This window comes from Sylvia atricapilla, chromosome 13 (genome assembly GCF_009819655.1).
Source record: "Sylvia atricapilla isolate bSylAtr1 chromosome 13, bSylAtr1.pri, whole genome shotgun sequence".
Lineage (NCBI taxonomy): Eukaryota > Metazoa > Chordata > Aves > Passeriformes > Sylviidae > Sylvia > Sylvia atricapilla.
The window spans coordinates 11002249-11021292 of NC_089152.1; the positions used below are offsets into that span (position 1 = coordinate 11002249).

A 19044-nucleotide genomic window follows, 5' to 3' on the forward strand; every position below is an offset into this window, starting at 1 on the left:
GGTGGGAGACATTCACCTCTCTCCACAAACAGCCCAAGTGACTGAGGAGGGCTGGAACTCACCTGCAGAAATGAAGAGCAGGTTCTCCATAGGTGGTGTTCCAATTTAGAGACTGAAAAAATGGCCTCTAGCCTCTGCCCTACATGGAAGGATAATGTGGGGGTTTTGGACCTATGGATTTGTGTACACATGGTGGAATACAGAGCATTTGTTATGTACCTCCTTTTCTTGCCTGTAGCTCCACAGGCTGTACCTGTTTATCACCACAGACTGCATTTGGTGACATCTGCAAGGCACTGTGCTGTGCTGTCAGAAACCCCCAGCTGGCTCTGGGGAGGCTTGAACCTGCACATTGTCAAACTGCACACATCTGGAGTCAGTTCAGGGCTGGGAGGCTCCCCAGCACCCTGCAGGGAGGGCAGGCCTCTGTGCTCCATTGCTCTGTGCATCCCCAGGTGCTCTTAAAGTGTAAGCAAATGTCCCTGCATGGCAGTGCCACTGCAGACACTGGTGAACAAGTCAAATGTCACTGAATGAGCAGTGATACACATGATCTTCTGCCTGGTCCAGGGTGGTTCACAATGGGAGCTATTCTCCCTTGACAGCCCTGAAAAGAGGACTAATGCCTACTGCTGAGTGCCAGGGTTTTCTGACAGCAAAGCAAAGCACTTTTTAAAGACAATGACTTGTTTACCTTTCATTGAAACTTGAATTGAAGATATTTCATAATAGAATTTGAGCAAATTTACCAGATGTTTCATCCTACTGTGTTTTTCTGGCAGGTGTACAAGACAGAATGCTGACTAAGGCTAATAAATCAGGCTGTGTATGAAACTCTTGGGGAAGGAATACAATATATATGCCTGAAACCACTGGAAGATTTTACCCCATTGATCCTTGGGAATTCCTGATGTTTCCTGTGCTTTTCTTAGACACTGATCACAGATACAGGAGGGGAAGGGGGTCGTCCTCTGTACTTGTAGCCTATGGTGAGACATGGCTTTGTCTAACAGCACTCCTTGTGCTAGCATTGAAGATCATAGACATAAAAATGATTAATATATTTCTAGAGTCAGGCAATTATCTATCCAGCTGGGAGAGAATGGGAAATAGAAGTTTAAGGTACATTCAGATTGGCTGTGACCCAGCAAAGCACTGTATTGCTCTACAAAATAATATACTCTTTCTCATTTGTATCCTTCTCTTCCACTTCCTCACCCCCTGTCCTTTTGCTTTGTTCAGTTTCTACTAATCTCTTTGCTTCCTTGCTGCCCTGTCCTGCTGAGCTCTGCTGGTTCCCCTGGAATCAGGAAATAAAGCCACCCGTAGAAGATTTTCTTCTCTTGGGAACTTGCACTGCATGTGTTTACCACACAAAGCTGTTTAAACTTCCCTTCTCTAGCAGAGCCTGTTTTTACTGACCACTGTCTGTGCAAGTTTGGGGCATTTAGTCTGCTTTTGCTTTCTTTTCTCTAGGCTTGCTTTTATTTCCTCTTACTGTACTTCTGACAGCTCTCTGGATATTCACCTCCTGTTTTCTCTCCCTATATTTCCAAAAAAAGCAGATGAAGTTTCCACACCATCTTCCAAGCAGAGGAAGTAACACAGGAAATGCTATTTGTGTTTGTCTGACTGCAGTAGGAAAATGTACATCAAACTCTTCACTGAAGCCCACACAAGCAACACTTGTGCTAGTGATACCTGGTTCACTAGGATGTAAGGGGCTTTGGGTGACAGCACAGCATCATGTCATTCTGTCCTTGCTTGGAGTGATTTGATTAACGTGACCCTCAAATCCATCTGCTGTTGAAGGTTGTGCTGGCTTGCAGTGCTGCTCCTCCTGCATGGCCATTCTTGAGGATTCTCCCTCACACCAGGGTAAGAGTGGTACCAGACAACCCCTCTTTTAATCCAGGAGACGTGAAATCATGCCACTCAAGCACAGCAAAGTATTCTTTAAATGAAAGCATGGACAGTTACGTACCCACAGTAAACAGATTGCTGTTGAATAAAGTTTGTCCATCTGAGAAGCAGTGTCAGGGGAAAAGAAGCTGCATTTTTAAATCAAAATCATATTATTTAAACAAGTTCTGTTATTCTGTGTGTTGCTTTTATCTGAAGATTGCAGGCATTTGTGATTATCTGTCATTTTATGTTTCTGCAGCTGTTTTAATTCTGATAAGTCACAGAAATTTGCCACATGGCAGTAATGGCAGCCATCTCATCCAGCATGTTACAAAAGAATGGAGAGAGAGGGAGTGCTATAGCAAATTGACACACTTAGAAAAATGCTGTAAAGCCATTCCAGTCTGTTTTTAATGCTGTGTCATGACAGCCTATGGTCAATGAATTGTGGGGTTTTCAAGTTCTTTGTCTGTGCAAGATGAAGGGCTGAGCTGGCTGTGCTAGGATTAAACCTGTGCCTCTTTTGGCAATAGGTATTCCTTGGCCTCTGCAGCAGCTTGAGGGTTAAGGGGCTGGAAAAGGCAAAACTGACTATCTTCCAGCTCCTCAGGTCTTAAAACCATCAATACCCAAAGTTATTGTGATGTTCAGCCTGTGTCTGCTGAGCGAGTCTGCACAGTTTGGGCACCACTCCAGCTGCAGCTGCTCTTTAAAGTTGGAAAAAAAATGCTTGGAATGTGTTTGTGTTTTGTTTTGTTTTTTTAATTATTATTTTCTCAACTTTGAGAATAGTTTGGTGCCGTGTCACTTCCCCCTCCCCTTCCTTCCAGAGCAGTTTCAGTTCAGCTTGTGTCCCACCACTCATACTCTCCCTGCAGCCTTAAAGGAGCGCAGACCAAACCTCAGCAGTTTTCTGCAAGGCCACAGAGTCGTTGGAAAGGTTCCCACTGCCTCCTTCAGTGAGCTCTAAAGGCAGACTCCAGCGCTTCCAGGGCTGCTGTAAATAATGTCTAGAAGGGGCCGGATAAGGAACAGGGGGTTCACACAGCCTCACTTCCAGCTCGGCTCTCATTTCCTTTGTCTCCTTTAAGAGAAACAAGGGAGCTAATTTCATGGAACTTGGCACATCATCTGATTGTTGGGCCTTTAGGGGTGTGTTTGGGGCTGTCTCTCCCACCCACAGGATTTCAGGCTCCAGGTTTGTACTTGGAGGAGCCAGAGAGGCCTCTGGAGTGCCTGGAGGGGAGAGCGCAAAGTGTTAACTGCAGGAGCAGCGTTGGAAACAAGGGCAATTTTCTGGCTTTGATCTGTCACTTGGCAGTTCCAGGAGACAGGCTTGTCTGGGGCTATCTCTGCAGCAGAGTGAGGAGGTGCCTGAGAAGGAAGGCACTGCTCAGCCTGGGGGATCAAAGTGCACCAGGGAGCAAAGGAGCACGATGTCCTCTGGAGCAGGAGCTGCAGAATATGACTGCAGTGCTGCTCTCCGCTGGGAAGCCAACGGGGAGGATGAGCTTCCCTGTTTTCCCTCTTCCTGTGCATTTTTCAACAGGTTAAATTGCGTTTGGTTGTTCAGGATTGTGAGTATTGAGAAACAAAAGCTGCTTCTCGAGCTTGAAGAAAGGCAGTGTTGTTAGGGTGGGGTTAGTAGCCAGATGAAGTGGAAGATGTTAAGTTATTGATAACTTACTGTATCATTCTCTTAATTCAACAGAAGGTGACAAGAAGATGAATTAAATATAGAGAGTTGACGTGAAAGAACTCAAAGAATGTCTGTGTTCTTGCTCAACACTAAAGTACAGAATGCATGATTTCATGCAAATCAGACTTCATTTTATTTTCTCTTTTGCTTCTTGAGTTAAATATGAAATGAGAGGAAGAGGTTTTTTTTCCAGCATCCCATACCTAGTAAATTCGTTCTGGGAATGGAGGAAATAGAGTGAATATGATTCTGGACAATGACATCGCCAATGATCCAAAAATATTTGCACTGGGTGACCTGAATAGTCTCTTGAATATAAATGAACCACAAGGGAAAAATTCTATTAAGAGCAAATGCAGTAGCTAAAAGGGTGATATAACTGAATTGGAAATATGCAGAAGGATTAAAGCTTGCTGAGTTGTATACAGGATTAAGTGAATTGACACACATGGAGAAAATAATTTCAATAATTAACATGTTTTTGTTCTTTTGGAATTTTTCTGGGAAACACAGTCGTAATTGTCATGCTATACAGAGTAAGTTACTACTGTAGTATAGAATGGTGGAATATATCCATGTGGTAAAGGGGTGACCGGTAATTGTACTGGTATGCTAGACAGTAAAAACCATAGATACTTGAAACAAAATTAAGCTCAGTATGTTACAATGTGTTTCCATCTGGGAGACACCTTCAAAATGAGAGATTGCTCACTGGGTTATCACACAGCACTTTGTCGTTCAGGTTGGCCCTTGTTTACCAATAAGGGACTGAAACACATGCAGGGCAGAGAATGTCGCTGAGGTCATGCTAAATTTCCTGGTTATCTTTTCTTTTCTAACCCTCTGTGCAGTTCCATTACACAATAATTCCAATGGAACAGGGCCAAACAAAAGCAATAGCTGGTGATCCTGTTGGGACCTAGGTGGTTGTGGCCATTACTACTCTTCACCTTCAGTCAAGTATCTGCCTAAGCCATGAGCCCTCCTCTCAAAGTCAGTCAACCTGGGCCATCACAAAGGCTTTCAGGGGTGGAGTTTGAAAGCCAGGAACTGGGCCAGGCAGATTGGTAAGGGCATGTCTGTCTTCTCACAGTGTCAGGCTTCTTGTATTGTTAGTGCTTGGTACTTACTGCCAGCTTAAGTCTAACTGGTTAGGATTAATGTGCATTGAAGGTTACACCTCTGTTTTTACAGCCTTACAACTTTCCAAGGTGCCTCTCTGCCACTGAATGTTTTCACAGCAAGTGTCACTCACTTTGACTTCTTCATTGAGGCCAAGTGATTGAATCTTTCTAACTTACTGGGGCAAGGAGTAGATCTTATTTGCCTTTGTACCATGACACAGTGTTTGCTTTCAGTAAATAATAATAGTGACAACTTGATTGGTAATGGGCTGTTAGGTGTGCCTTATAAGACCAAAGCTGTACAAATTTATGTTTAGTACATCTACTTGATCTTCCCATGTGGCACTTGAACTTTTATAACCAAAATGTAATTTCTGGTGTTGCAGCACCTGTGAGCAGGACAGTCCCTTGCTGAACATTTTAAACAGTAAGAATTCCAATACCAGCAATTCAGGTAAAGAATCCCTTCTGATAGCATTAAGTATAAAAGATTGCCCTGAAACAATTGTGACCTGCCTGTTTTGCATGACTTGGAGGATTAGCAGAGTCTTTATTTTAATTGATAGTGATTAAAAATATTGCTTCACAAAACAACTGTTATCCACATGATTAAGAAGACCACTAATTGGGGAGTGGTTAACAGCTGACAAACAAAAGCTGTTTGACTCTAGCCCTGCAGTTAGTGCCAAAACATTGATGGACAATATACAAATTTTAGTTACTGCATACAGGACTGTGGAAGAATGAAGAAAGGCTCTGACCCAGCGTTGCCCAGTGCCTTCTTTGAGACCACTGCAGTGGTGTGTAGAGGGGTGGTTTACTGGCTGGGGTGTCCTGGGGCTTCTTCCTTTCTGGTGGAAGAAAGTTTGTGTGCCTGGAAATGTTCATGGTGTTTGCTTTAGTAAAACCTGAAGAATTGATCCTAAAATGCTAAAGGATAAAGATAGAATGTGGTGCTAATGAGCTTGTAGGATATGGCAGTGCTCTGCTGTCTAATGTTTTTGTCCTTTCTCTATATACCTCCAAAGAGTCCCTGAAATCATTGCCAGTGGTGAATAGTTAATTGTATGATCTATTACCTCCCAGTAACAGTCATCTGGGCTGCAGGGGGCTGTGTAGGGTGTGTTTACAGTAGGGAGTTGGGTTTTTTGTTGCTCTTGTCACCTATGCTGATTTAATGCTAGGAATATGTTTGGCATGGACACCGGGGCTGTAAAGGCACTGTGGCTCTGGGGAGTTCTTTGCAGTTTTGTCCTGGGTAGTATCCCACAGAGATGAGTTTTACTGTCATAACCAAAGGAAAGTGTGAACCTGCTAAAGGAACACAGTTGGTGATTGCAGTTCTCAAATTGCAAAGAGGATGTTCTTGAGCAATTCTGTTGCTATGTTGGAGAGCATCAGAAATGGTCAACAAATGGCCTTGACCTGTGGTGCCAATACATGCTGTATGTCAGCCTTGAATGAAACTCAAATCACTGGAGTTATAAATTAATTATAAACTACACTACTGAAAGCAGAGTAGGAAACACTTTTCTTTACGTGAAAGGTGAATCAAATGTTGGTTGGTTGCAGCATAGCAGAAGCCCAGGTGAGTGCCTAAAATTTCAAAAAAATTATACAGAAGATAGCTGTGTCACTTTGAGTGTTGAAGCCCTGCTGAAGATTCCTGCAGCTCTGCCCAGGATTTATGCTCCAATAAGGGATGAAGTTTCAAATGTGTATATCTGTGCTCTGGCAGTGTGGTGTATGGGGCTTTGGATCCCCTTCTGACATGTGCAGCCCTTTTTTGAATTTTGAGCACTGTGGCTAGATGGGCTTCTTGGGATGACACAGATGCAATTTATGAATAATTAATGGAATTTCAAAAATTCTGATTGTGCTGTCTGGGGAAATTGACTAACTACAGTTTGCTCCATTTGAAAGCAGAAAGATGTTTTCATGGTAAAACCCCAAACTGTATTTGCATATTCCTGTGCTCTGCTATCTCACATCTCTTGCTCCCTGTCAATAAACAAGATCTTTCAGTAGTTTGCTCAGTAAGAAAGTGATTCCACATTATTTGCTGCAGAGGTTTCTGTTGAAGTGGGCTGGCTGTAAAGAAGCAGCAACTCCTTTACATTCAGTAACCATCCCATTTTCTCTATCAGCATGAAGCATTTGACTCGTGTGCCCTAGAAAATAACTCCTCACTCCCACTATGTGCTCATATACTGAGCTGAGATCTAAACCTGACCTGCAGCTCTGGGATGCAAACTCATGATCAAAATCCCTGGATGCAGGAGGTCAGTGTTCCAGCATCCTTACTCTCTGGGGTGAGAGTCCACTATTTAAGGAGTAGTGTTGTGAATTCAAAACAGGTTAATGCTTTCTAAGGTCTAGTGAAGTTACAAAAACACAGTACAAAAGAGCCTGTCTGCCTTAAATAAAAGCTTATTATAGAGCTCAATCTTGTTTCTATTAAAGTCAATAAGGGGATCGTGCTTCTAAATTTCACCCAGTCCAAGTCGGAGGCTTTTATAAAGGGGAAGAAAACTTCAAGTGAAAAACTGAGATGCTTGTTTTCCAGCAAAAGCTGTAATACCATTCTTGCAGTAATGTGATGCAAGAATACTCTTCAGGGAGTCTATTTCATAAACAATACAAAAATAGTGGTTCTGTCTGCAGTCTTCTCTCCACACAGCACCTTGGGCTGTACTGTGTGCTGGGCCTTAGGAAGCAGGAGACAAACCCTCCACAGGACTTTACATTCCCCATGGCTGAGGGACTGGCTTTTCATTACAGTTAACAACAGAGGGGTAACTGATAGATTCAGCCACAACAGGGGCTGTGAACCTGAAGTTTTGTGTGATTTAATTTTCTTAATTTGATACTCTCAGGATGTGCACGATCCAGAGGTGATGGATTTGGTTGTATAGCTTGCAAATAGGCTCACCTCCTCCTGTAATTATCAGTCTTCTGATCTGCCAGCATGCATAAACTGGATATTTGTATGTACACAGGCATCCATCAAGCATAAAGCTTTCAAGAATTTTGGCTCCATTTACTAGTAACTTTTTGTTTCATGATTCTTGCTGAGTTTCTTGTTTGCTATTCCCCATTTTCCAGTACTGGAAACTGTTGCTGACCTCACCTAGTGAAGGAGAAGTGTCTCCTAGCAGTTGCACTCCAGGGGGAGATTGTGATGAGGAGGCTGGGGTTTCACATTTCTGCAGAAACCTACCTCTAAAACCCATTTCTGACAGTGTCTCACTGTCACATAGCAGCACCCTTGGCTGCAGTGAACTCTGCTCATCCAGACTGCCCTGACTTGTGAGTTTTCTTGTTCTCCTCAGCTGCCTAGGGATTTGTTCGGTGCTGAGGAGCATATATTGAACTTACCCTAGAGAGCTGTTAGCCATATGGCTTCTCCAGTAATTTTCATGGTGGCCCTCTGTTAGATCTCTGTGTGTTGCTGTGGAAAAACTCAATGCCCTCGGAGTTGAATTCGGGGATCATAAAGACCTAATCTCAGTTTCCATAAAGGAGAGAGCAGCAAGTGATTCCTGGCTGTATTTTGCCCTTCTTTTGCAGTGTATGAAGACAGGGAGGTTTATGAGTTTATTGTTATTTCATTACTTGGTTAGTTCTGCATAACATTGTTTATGGGTATTTCACAATGTTTTTGGACGTTCTCAGAGAAGAATGAATATCAGAACTAAACTAAAGAAAGTGCTTGTTCCCAGGTTCCTTTCTATAGAAATTAATGAAGTATTTTTTTAGAATTAATTCTGAATGTGTTAATTTGCTGATCATCTTCACTAATAACCAGAGATTAACAGAGAATTGTCAAGTGCAGTAATTCCAAGACAACAAGGATAGATGGAGAACTCAGCCAGAGCTGTTTTTCTCGGCTCTGTTCCCCTTGTGCAAGGGCTCTCTTCAGGCATTACTTGTCTGATCAGCAGTCCTAGTAAATCCAGAGGGACTGTGTACTCATGTCCTACGGTTCCTCTGTGCACACATGCACTGTAATATTCCTGCCCTAGGTGCCTCTTAAAGTGTTAGGTGTTACCTTCAGAAGATTGTTTCCCTCCCACATAGTCTCAGCTTTACCAAGGTTGGATCTCCTTCAAAGAGAGCTGCCTTCACAGACCTAACAGGCTTTCATCCATGTGGCTTCTCTCTCTCCCCCTCCTCCTTCTGCTTTAGCTTTCTCTTGTTCACCTCTGTGCTCTGCAGCTTGCTTGGATGCCTTGCTGCCTTGGGAGCTCAAGACCAAGGATTCTTTCAAGCTTTCTGTCCCAGCATGTAGCTGAATGCGTACAAAGACTCCCAAATAAGACTGGCTGTGAGTATGTTGCATGAGATGGGCTGAGGGCTGTGCCTAAGCCACTTTCAACTCTCTCATAGTTTTTCCCATCCCTACTGGCCAAGGAAACCATACATCATTTTCCTGGGAAGTAAGAAAAGAGCTCAGAGACTTGTCCTGTGGTTTCCCTCCTACCATTAAACAGATCCATCTCTATGCATCTAATATAATTTTCTTTTGCAGCTAGTCAACTCTCTTGATTGTGCTCTTTGCTGATCTGGTGGTTATTTTTGTTGCCTGTGTGGAGAGCTGCTCTCAGCACACCCAGAGCCAACGCTCCTGACAGGCAGCACAATCCTGGAGTGCCTTGGCAGGCTGCCTGTGTCTGTCCTGCAGGCCCTGGGGGGACTCTCACACGTTTTGCCGCTTACTTTCCTCTTTCCTAGAGATCTAACGCAATTTTGCAAGTAGTCACTTGGAGCCATATTTCCCTTTGCCCTGGAATATTTTTTATTTATTTTTGGTAAACGTTTGTCAGTATTTCTAACATTGTGCCTCCAGCAAGGCGGCCTGGACTGGAGCCACGCAGCAGTCTGACAACCTGTTAGGCGAGTCTCCTATCAATTAGGCTGCAGCTGTCATTGGATCTATTCTCAGCCTCCTTGGTACGTGTTTGCAAATAACAGGGGCTGCTGTTTTGCAGCTTTTTTTTTTTTTTTTCCTCCACAGCCAGTCAAGAACATTTTGTCCCTAGAATTCCTCCTGTCTCCTTTGTTTTTGCTTTCTAATCATCCTCGCTTTATTCTCCAAGGAATATATGGTTGTGGAGGATATTATTATAAGTGTCCTCTCTCTCTTTTATATAATGCACAAAACAAGGAAAACGTCTGCCAAAGATACAAAAAAAGGAGTATCTTACTCAAGGCTATATCTTGATCCTTTAAATGTTTTCAGACTTTCTCCAAAACATCCAGACTGCTTCTTACCTGTGGGGAGCTGCCATTTTGGAAGCCCATATTGCATGGAAGCTCTCCATGGGGGCTGCCTTGTTTCTGCTGATGTCTGAACTTTGAGGTGATAGTGTGCTTTATTATCAGGTTTGCCACAGCTGGAAATAGAGTGCCAATCTAACAGTGTACAATCTGTTAGAATTTCCTCTTACACCTTCTGCAATTTACAGTTTTCTCTTCTCCTCTAAAATATAATGAAGATGGCTCTATAATTTTTTCCCAGATGTTACACACTGCATGCTGGTACTTGATGCTAATTTTTCATCCAGCAATCTATGGAGTAGAGCCCAGTTTGTATCATATAGAGGAGCCATGCTTAGGCATATAATTTCTTTTGTTTTTCTTCCATGGGAAATGGGAAATCAGAATTAGGTTGTTCAAGCAAGGCAGACACACCAAACACACTCAAGGCATTTCATCCTTGGGTTAATTGAAAGACACATTTTGATGTAATTTCTTTCATAAACCCAGTAGAAAACTGTTCCTCCTTCCTCTCAATCCATAGGTGCTAACAACAGGTCTTCAGGCAGCTTGCAGCTCTGGAGGCAGAACCAGCCCATCACGGGCAGATTGAAACAGCTGAGTTTTGATCAGCTCATGCTGAATTGGCCAAACTCCTCTGCCTGCCTGGTAGGAAGCTAAGGCCAGAGAGGGCTTTTATTCTATCCTCACAAAACAGCACACAATGCAAGAACTATCCCTGGATATCACTCGATGTTTGCTCTGCAAGAATATCCACAAGGAGCCCTGTGGGTAGTGCTGTGGCTGAGCTGACATTCAGAGCCCTCTCTAAGCTCCTTTGTATAAAATCGTTCCCAAGGGGCTTGCTGGCCCTGTGGAGCTCACAGGCACTCTAAGTGTTTGTAGAGCCCTGCCTGGCAATGCTGTACCCAGGACAGGAAGGCTTCAGCAGATCCCAGGTGCTTTGGTGTTAGTGCACCAAGGAATGGTGCAGCTGGCTCCTTGAAGGGAGCCTGAAGAGCTCTGGGCACCCACTGAGTACACGGGGAAGAGAGGCTTCTCTGGGAAAAAACAGGGAAGTCAGAACACACAGAAGGCCTAGGCAGGGCACTGCTGGATTGTCTAGTAGTGCATTAACACCTCAGAAAGAGCTGAGAGCTTTTGTCATCCTATTCCTAGAAAAGGTGGCTCTAAATCCTTTAGGAAGCCTCTGTTTAGGATTGGATCTAGGCTCCCAGTTCCGGTGGTTCATGAAATACTTGTTGGAGATAGATCCCGATGAGCAGTGCAGACCTTTGGGCAATCTTCAGCTGAGACATTTAAAGGTTTCTCAAGTACTTATTTAATGAAGAATGCATTTCACATGTATATAGCATTCCACATTGTTCCTGCTCAGCCACTGAGCTTTCAACTCTTTGAAAGTGTAAGTGTAGTTAGAACAAGCTGCCATCCTGCAGACAAAGCTTAGTTGGCAAGAAGATGTAGTTTATGCAGTATTTATGTTCTCCTGGTAAACAGAGACAAGTAAAATGCTTTACTTGTTAACATCAATTCAAAGGGAAAGCAAATGAAGGCACTCGCTGTAATCGTGTTCAATGTTTTGAAGGTGTCTGTGTTTTCCACCTTTATTCTAAGCTCTTGTTTATAATTTGCTTCTTCTGTTTTAATAGTGTGTGACTGTTTCTGAGAATGCAGTGTACAACTTTGATTCCAGATTATATTTAAGGAGAAGGGTTCTCTCTGGGTTTTACAGTGATAATATTAAGTGCAGCAGGAGCATTGGTTAAATAAGCAGGAGAGGCCAGAGCTGACTAGTTTGGTGTTCATTTCGTTGTCAGCTGCCACTGGAATAGTGTTCAGATTAATGTGATTACTCTTTGCAGTGGCTGCAAGTTCACAGACCAACTGTGCACTTGTATCAAAGTCATTAGAATGTTTTTAGTCCAGGTTTCCTACCAGAATTATTCATATAAAATGCAGTTGTAATTCTATACTGGCCATTTACACGTGAGGATTTCTATTTCAGGAACCTTTGGAAATAGCCAGGATCTTCAACTGCACCCTTTCCAAAAGATACAAGATCCTTTTAACATTTAATGATGACTGAGAAGGTGCTTAAAAATAACTTAGAAGCACAAAGAACATTAGTGTGGTCCCCACCAGTTATAGGACTGGGCTTACAGTTAAATTTTGGATTCTGTTTGCTTTTCTTGTCCTTGCTTGCTTCATGACCTGAGGTGAATTGCCTAGTTTCTCTTGACAAATGAGCTTAATATTTATCTATTGTGTATATTTATGTTATTACTTTTAGGAGGTGATAGGATCTGGTTTCATCTTCTCTAAGGAAAGAACTGTAAAACTCTGTGGTTGTCAGGTAGTATAAAATATGTCCTTCTACTTGACTGCACATGGTATTATCTGCTGTATAATTTGCTGGTATCAAGTCCATTTCACATGCACAAGGTTCCTGGTTGATGATGGTGTAAGTTCTTTTGGGAGGGATTATGCTTACATATAGATTTGTAAAATAGTCAATGTAATAGCAAGCTCATCTTGACTGTATCATTTATGCTTTGCTAAAATTTATACAATATAGGTAATCAATTAGTCCAATTCTCCTGAATGCTGCTAAATGGAACATGAACAGCTCATAATGGGCAACAGTAAATAGACATTTGCATGTACACAGGTGCCCTGTACAGTGAAAGAGCATGCAGGAGACAAGGTACTGAAAAAACAGCCCTGCATAAAACCAGGCTTTCATTTAAAGGAGGAAAAATGTTGCTGAAAGCTGCAAGATTATTAGCATTACTATGCATGAGCAGTAGTCAAAAAAGGTGTTCCAAGAGGAAGAGAGACATTACTCAAGTGTCTAAGAAGATGGACCATCATCAGCAGTGGAGAGAGAAAAGGCTTCTAAAGGAATAGCGTAGCATTTCAAACATTAAATTATAAGGGGACTGAGGCTTTAAAAGGTATGTTGGAGTTTCTGCATTATTTATAATTTGAGATTGCCTTTTCCCCTAGATGTTAAGTTTTGCTCCATTCATACAGAACAGAAAAGTCCTTCTCATACTTCTCAGCTTCTGGACACTGAACCAGCTCTAAGTTTTAGGATATAATTTACTCTAAGAGGGCATTGATTACCTGTAGTGCTGCACTGGGCTGAAACTGCTTCTTGGAAAGGTTGGGAAGTGAGGAAAATTTGGTGCCATTGCTCTGGAGCTTGGATATGGTGGGCTTGCAATTGTGTATCATTTTGTATTTTTATTGCATGCATACCTAGGAGCTTCAGGCACTGACAGGATTGCATGGTGCTGGGTGCTGTCCTTTCCCCAACACAATTTAAGGTCTTGTGGACACCTTTTTTGAACCTAGTGCACAACTGCACTGACAGTGCAATCACTCAGAGTGCAGAAACTTATACTAGGAAAAAAACCTGCAAGAATATACCTTGTATCAGTTGCCTGAGCAAAAGAAGCTGTATTGGCAAAAATAAAGTTTTTTTCCCATTTTTTCCCCTTTTTGCTCATATTATATCTGTGTCTACATTAGGGCTTTTGCTGGCATAGCTGAAAAAAAAATCACACTGCTAGCTGACAGGGACATGCTGACAATTTTTTTAATAGATGATGGATCAGTATGTGTTTCTGTATGTGGGGAAGGGGGAGGGGTGAACCCGATTTAAAATAGAAGTTTCTAAAATTGGTTTGCACAGATACCCTTTAAATGGCAAGTACTACTACCCTTGCCAACAACTTCCTGCTTGCTGGCCCTCCTGTGCTCCTCACCCCGGCTCAGACCCTGTATTCCCCTTCCCTTGCACCTTGGCTGCTTCACGCCCTGGTGTGCCCAGCTGGGGACTCGTGCCTGCTGTCCTGCTTCTCCTGCCTGCTCCCTGCCCTGGCAGGCTCCAGCTCCGTGCTCTGCCTGCACCTTCCCTGCAGGCCAACACCTGCCCTGGGGCTCCAGCAGCACCTCGGCCACCACCAGTTCCTTTGCTCCATGAAGTGGGAGTTTCTTACCTTCCTCCTCTCTTGGGTTTGAGGGCTCAAGCTTTGCATACAAACAGAAGTGCTCCATACACACTGTGCATTGCAAAGTGTTTAATTTTCTTCAGCCAAACTGCAAATTAAATCCAGAGAGAAGAGAGATTTCCATTTCTAACATGAAGTCAGAGAACTTCCAGAACATCTAGAGAATGTTTGGAGGAAGAGATGGAGCTGTCATAAGATCCCAGGTCTAGAGGCATGAACGTTGGTTCTGTTGCTGCTTCTCCTGACCAGTCAATTGCTGTTTACCGTGTTCCCTCACTGAGGCTGGTTGGTCCAAAAGACATATAAAGCTATTTTATGTACTAGCTCCTGGGGAAGGAATTGATCCCGGAATTACTGAGGTCCTCCTGTGTGATCTTTGGGCAGAAGTTACTGCTTAGGTGCCTCAGATTCTCTATGTATAGAATGAGACTTCGCAGACATGGGGTATGAACCCTAATTTGATCAAGCCAGGGTGAGGTCCTGTGGTGGTTGAGTCTGCAGGTGCAAGGAGTAGGGATTAGCTGTTTCTCAGATGATTAACACTCCTTTGGAAGCAAAACTTTGGGAAAATAAGTTGCTAAATTCTTCATACCACCTTCATATGATGTGAGAGAGTGAGGGGTGAAAGGCAAGCAGCATTCACCTGAGCAGAGGGGTCCTGGAACCACTGGTGTCAGTATTCATAGCCAGCACACCCAGAGTCCTTACTGATGGTTATTACAGGTAATTCCTAGGTTATGCACCTGGAAATGAGGTATATGTAATAATTTTTTTCCGAATATGAAATTTAGTAGCATTTAAATAGCTTTTAAGTAAGTAACCCAAGCCCATTGGTATCAATTATTTGTTCAGAGTTTAAACTGACATTTCATAAGTATGTTAATTGATACTGCAATAACTTGCTATAGGTATCTTCCTAAGTGCCAATTATCTGCCTCAACATTCCCCACAATTTAAGTTTGTTAGTAAGAAGCTAATTATACTAGTTTATTGCTGATGGAATTACATGAAGAGTAGATTTCACTCTTACATACTTATTAGACCTCAGTAAGTGATCCTTAGCAGTCTGTTGCTATTCAATTAACAAGTAATAACTTACTTAATGAATCTAATTGAAATGCTTATTTCAGTCAGGCACCTCATATAAAGCGCTTTACTTCGAGCACTTTCCTGAGTGCTAGTTCTGTTTACTTAACAAGAACTAAATGGGGCCACTGAGGAGAACTCAGACTGTGAGGAGAACTGAAACCAGTGTAAGTAAATTCCTGCCAGACATGACCAGAAGTATCTGCCAGGTGATTTCTGTTTTACTGAAATATCACAGAAATAAACCAAGACTTCTGTGCCTCTGAGGATTTAAATCCACAGAGAAGATTCTGCGGCATGAAATTCTCTGAACACATCCTCCTGCAGTGGATAAACACAGTGGCTGCTCTGCTGGGAGCTGCAGAGCCCAGATCTGCTGCTCTGCATGCTGTCATTGAGCTCTTGTTCCAGTTCAACTCTCCTAAAAACTCATCCTTTTCCCTGGGAGCCTCCATGTTTGGTGTGAGATTGATAGAAGTATGATGATGGGTACATTTAATGATCTAAAGCTATTGGTATAATTACAGCCCCAAAGAGGATACAGCTGAAGGGTTTTATTCTGTTCCATGTCCTTCAGTGAAACTCACATTAAATCATGGGGAATTTAATCTTAGCTCACAAGCATGACCTGCACTGGTCTGTCCTGAGTGACCACTCCTGGGGCGAGCAAAACCCAGTTCCTGTGTAGAGCCAGGTCCCTAACAGAAGTGTCAGGGGCTGTGCAGGGTGTTGGGCTGCACACACTGTGCCTGTGAGCTCGTAGGTGGGACTCTCCTCCATGGGAAGGGCAGAATTCAACGGGGATTTTACAGGGTAGGAAAGGACAACCTGCGGTGCTTGTTCATGGCATGGGAAAAGCCAACAGTGGTTGGCTTCTGAAGCTATTTTTTGCTTTAGGATTAAAAGTGTGCTTTCTTCTGTAATGAGGATTTAACAGACATGACTCGTGTTTGCGGATAAATGCCAGGAAATCTTCCCAAGCAGTGCTAACAAATTATGCCATTTGGCAATATTAGTGTATGGGCAGTAACCTTTTCTCAAGAATTTTTAGCAGATAGATTTAGTGTCAAAAAAACCCATAAAAGCTGAAATATCTTCTCCAGTATATCAGGTTTGTTACCAACCTTTTAATGTATGCCTTCTACTCATTGAATTGAAAGACCTTATTGATCTCTTTGCAGCTGAACTGATTATTGGGGTAAGAGAGAGACTTCCTGAAAGAAGCCAAGAGAAATTATTCATTTAACATATTCTCATTTTAGTAAACTTCCATTTAACCTCCAGGGTTAATTAAAAAAAAAATTGCTGGTTGGCTGGCATAAATTTATTAAATCAGACAGAAACTGAGTTCAGGCTAGTACATTTAATGTCAGCGTTTGTAATAATCTTAGGGGAAAAGGAATTCACATAGACTTATTAGTATTCCAGAATTGCTTTATTTTAAAATAACAGCCATAACAGCAGAACAACCCAGTGAGGAAAGTAGCCCCCAAAATGGAAACAGATTCTGTAACCTTAAATAGCAGAGAAATTCTTAAAAAAGGTATTAGGGACTGTGTAGGTTTGTGGTTATTGGTTGAAATTCTGTTGTCATCAAGTAGCATTAACTGGTTGGTGTCTGTAGGGACAGGGGTGTCTGGGATTAGGGCATTTGCTATGTTGTCCACTGATGCCATGGGTCTTCCCCATGTCTACAGGGTGAATGTCACACATCAGAGCTGGTGTCTTTGTTAGTGTCTGAACAGAGAGCAAGGATTAAATAGGCCTAACAGCTGAAGGGATTTTCAAAGGCACGAGTGGCATTTAGACATGGATCGTCTGCTGGTTTCTGTTGGTTTTCCTAACCTGCTTTCAGACCCCTGTTTTGGGTCTGTTGTCCCACTGCTCTCCCTGACCCTGTTGTGGACAAGCTGCTTACAGGTGTTTGATGGAGATCTGGGGAAATTTTCAGAGACAAATGTCAATATCTGAGTTACACTGATGAGATGGAGGAGCCCATGCTTGATAGGATGGAATTAATAGGGAACCATCCTGGAGAAGGTTCTGCCATGCTGTGGCAAGCTTGGAGGTGAGACTGGGTGGCATAACAAAGGTGCAGTCTGGCATTTTGAAGCTGGACTCTTCTGATCCTGACTTCACTTTGCATCTGAAGCAGAGGGGAGTGGGGCTGGAGTATCCTACAAAGCAGCAATTCAGGAGAGAAGCCTTCACTGGAAAGACTTCATGAATAAACAAACCACTACTAAAATACTAAACTGCAGTTTCATGAAAGGTTAGTTATTGTTCTGTGCAGAACAAGTTAAACTGTTTCAGAGAACACAAGGAGGAGTGTAAAAGGTCCAGAACTGGATTTAGATAGAAAGTGCTGACATTGTTAGCTGGGTGGCATTTGTGCAAGATTTTATTAGAAGCCAACACCATAAAACTGTCTATTCTGTCAACCAGTTTCAGGGCAAATATGTTCTCCTCCCTTCTGCCATCAAATTGAGATGACAAGTTTCTAAATGGTTTTCTTCTGAAATGTGACAAAAAGTATATTTTTGACAACTGATCTTGCTTTGTGTCCTATGTGATATTTTGTCCCTCCTGGTCTAGAATACCTTTTGTAGTTAGAGCCTTTTGAGGTGTATCCCCTCCCTCAGAGTATGGGGAGCAATTCTGCCAGGAGTTTTGTTCTTTGGGAAGAGCAAATCCAGTCTTTTACCAAGTACTGCAGTTTAACTGAAGCAGCAGGAACTGGCAAGGAATGCTTGTAATATGGAACGTATCATGTATAGTAAAATGTCATTTTCAAGTACTTTCTGAACTCTCGTCCCAGTAATGAAGCAGCTCTGAAATATCACATGACTTTCTCAGTGTGTTGCACTCTGTATAACCTTGCCTTTGATGGTGATGTCATTTCAGATGAAAGGCTGGCACGGAGAGCGGTGCTGTGCATTGGGATCGGCAGACATCCTCCGGGATCTCAGCAGAGGAGCGCTGTTTGAGATGTGCACTCTGCGCTTGTCAAAGAGAAGTAAGTGCTGCAATAAAGAGAGTAGTTGGATATCTAAACTCTCCTCAGTCTGGGTAGAAGACTTCACCTGTCTACAAGAAGACCTGCCTAATCTGAAAGTTTTAGCAAAGGTTTTAAGGATGAATAATCATTTTTACTGTCATTCAGTCCGGAGTCCTAGTTCAGGTCAGTGATTTCCTGAATGTTTGAGTTAGCGCCAAGTGGCCCTGCTTAAGTAGGGGGACTTGAAACAGATGATCTCCAGAGGTCCCATTCAACCTCAATCATTCTGTGATTTTGATATTTAGATGTGCCTGACTTGAGTGTTACCAGTAGAAGTGAAACAAACTCAAGATACCTTCTTCTGCTTCTTGTTAGCACCAGCAGCCCCCTCCCAGCAATGTCAATGAGCTCTCTAGGTACCTTCCCCTGGTTTTCCTCTTGCGCCTGGGAGCTCAGCATTTGGCACCTTATGTCCCAGCTGAGTCCAATATATAATGGGATTTGCTAGTGAGTTTAAAAGCAGACTTGCAGGCACACACATGGTAGTCCAGGAATGGCAAGAGAACTCCACACACAAAATGTCAGCTGGCCCCAAGCAAGCCTGTTCAGTTCCTGCAGCAGTACCTGCTGGAAAACTCTCCAATGACCAGAATAAGCAGGTCATTCTCACAGAGGCATTTTTCTTACCTTGAAGCCTTGATTCCCCTTATCAAACCCTTGTGGCCAGAGATGATATTGGGGGCTGCATCCTGTTCCAGCAAATGCTTTCCTGCAGATGTGCATCCCATTTTGCTTTGGCCTTGCTCACACCTCCTCAGCATTTGCTTTCTGGGGAGGTCTGAGTGATTGAGGGTGAAGGCCTGGCCCCATGCAGCTCTGCCATCTCCCTCGATGGAGTCAGTATTTCACCTGTGCTAGCAGTGACAGAGACTGAAT

The 19044-nt window shown here is 42.9% G+C and overlaps 1 long non-coding RNA gene across 1 annotated transcript in view; it reads left to right on the forward strand.

Annotated features, from left to right (window-relative positions):
• LOC136366788 (uncharacterized) overlaps window positions 1-19044 on the forward strand; it is an 82812-nt gene that overhangs the window by 61226 nt on the left and 2542 nt on the right. Inside the window, exon 2 of the long non-coding RNA XR_010744582.1 lies at window positions 18022-18126. This is a non-coding gene — a long non-coding RNA (uncharacterized lncRNA). The remainder of the gene's footprint in view (window positions 1-18021; window positions 18127-19044) is intronic.